Source organism: Coenobita brevimanus, chromosome 111, assembly GCF_032717465.1.
Source record: "Coenobita brevimanus isolate Jiangsu-jjx chromosome 111, ASM3271746v2, whole genome shotgun sequence".
Lineage (NCBI taxonomy): Eukaryota > Metazoa > Arthropoda > Malacostraca > Decapoda > Coenobitidae > Coenobita > Coenobita brevimanus.
In genome coordinates, this window is record NC_137064.1 from 27,725,449 (window position 1) to 27,728,073 (window position 2,625).

Genomic DNA, 2,625 nt, shown 5'->3' on the forward strand with positions numbered 1-2,625 from the left:
ACTTAGAAGAATATTAGGAGTTAAGTGGTGGGAAAGGATACCAAATAGTAGAATTAGAGAAATAACGGGAGTGCAGCCGATCGATGAATATGTTAGATTCTCACGATGGAAGTGGCTAGGACATGTGTATAGGAGACAGGGAATAGTACGAGGTACACCAGGGTGGGTGGCACTTGGTAGGAGAGGTAGAGGAAGGCCAAAAGAGACGTGGGTGAGGACAATGAGACGGGAAGCTGGAGATGAGTGTTGGGGAGATCTTGAGGAGTTAGCACAAGATAGGATGTGGTGGTGTGAGTTCATCGAGGCCCTATGCATCCCCGAGGGTGCCACAGGAAATGATTGATTGATATATATATATAAAACATACATATATATATATACACACGAGTATTATGTCTACATGATGATTTATAAAGAATCATTATTTTTTTATTTTCTCCATCAGTACGTCTTGCTTGTAAAGTTAAAAGAGGATGGTAGCGAGGAGGAAAGGAAGGCACTGAGGAGAAACTGACGAGGGGGCGGAGGGAGAGACAGCACCACAAGGCCAGGGAACCAGGCTAATACCAGGAAGAAGAGACAAAGAAGACAGACGGATAATGAGACAGATACTGTAGATACAGAGAGGGAGACAGCAGCACACACACACACACACACACACACACACACACACACACACACACACACACACACACACACACACATATAATATATATACACACACACACACACACACACACATATATATATATATATATATATATATATATATATATATATATATATATGTAGAGAGATAGTAGATACTTAGTACATAGACATATACACATATAAAGACAGACAAATAAATAGATTGAGACAGATGGTTGACATAAAGATAGAGAGACTGTCTGACTGCATGACAAGTACACACACACACACACACACAGACCGCCTGAGGGACAAGATATACTGGAGAGAGAGAGAGAGAGAGAGAGAGAGAGAGAGAGAGAGAGAGAGATAAGACAGACAAACATGCTAAATGGAGAGTAAAGGTTAGCGGGAAGTTTTCCGTGTGGCCCGTGTAATTTTTGCCAAACCGGTTCAATTTTCTGTCTGAAGATTTTCCTGATAACTGGGAAACTAGGTCTCTCTCCCTCTCTCTCTTTCTTCTCCGTGTCATTCTCTGTCTCTCCTATCTCCATTTTTCCCTCCTGTCTTTCTTTACCCTTGCTGTCTTTGTCTATCCCTTCTGCCTCCTTTTACCTCTCCAGTTTCTCTTTATCCCCCCTGTCGTTCTCTTTCCTACCTATCTCTATCTCTCCTTTCCCCATGTCTCCCTCTATCCCTAATTTTTCTTCCAGTATTTCACATCTCTTTCTATCCCTCACGTCTCCCTCATCTCTACCTATCTCCACGGTCTCTCCTCTTTCCCTATGTCATTCCAATATCCCTCTTCCTCTCCGTACTGTATAAATCTCTCTTTATCCTTTACCGTTTCGCCCCACATCTATTCAATTTGCCCATGCGAGGCTTAACTACAATTTCCAACAGTTCACTTACACAGCTACTGAAATGTGTGACAATATTCCTCATTTTGTTTCCTGTCAGTTTAGTACCGAACAGTAATTAACCTTCAAAGTGCACCGTCTCCAGGTATCTCGATGTGAACTAACCTTGATTCTGGCTTCCATATGGCTTCTACATTTGGCCACTACTTTCTGGGGGAAAATAATCACGATTCTAAATCCAATTAAAAACTTGGTGATGGAAATAATATTCACAACGATGCTGCTGCTGCTGCTGATGATGATGATTATTAAACAATAATATGAGTAATGATGAGAACGACAATACTACTACTACTACTATACTACTACTATTACTACTACTACTCTACTGCTACTACTACTACTACTATTACTACTACTACTCTACTGCTACTACTACTACTACTACTAATACTACTCTATTATTACTACTAATGCTACTGCTACTACTACTACTGCTACTGCTAACACTAATAATAATAATGATAACAACAACAACAACAATACAGTAATAATAATAATAATAATAATAATAATAATAATAATAATAATAAACGAGCACCCAGAAAGTGCAGTACCTGCACGCTGAACAGTAGGTCTAAGGGCCAAGCATTTGACTTGGCCCTGAGACCATGACCTTCGCTAGTTGCTCTGAAAATCAAATCCCATCATCCTGTCCTTCCCACAAAGTTGGGTAAAAATCAGATTGCAGTTCCTAAATTACCTTACATTGTGACCATGACCTCTGACCTGTCTTGTGACCCTGATATGTAACTGACTTCTCAAAATCAAAATCCATCTTTTTCGCCTTACCTGGAATCTTTCCACAAAGATTATTGACCTTAGCCTTTCATTAAGTGTAAAAAAAAAAAAAAAAAAAAAAAAAAAAAAAAACATAACCCCATGGTTGACCCTCAACAATTCTGCTACGTTTGGGACAAGTTAGATCTTCAGTATTTTTATAATTTTGTTCATACATAGTGAAACACGGATCTATCCTTGACCATTTCTTGTGACCTGCCACAACTTTTGTATAATTCGGACAAAAACTAGTTAAGCTGATTTTGTTAGGTGAGACTTTGGCCAAGCCCTGCGA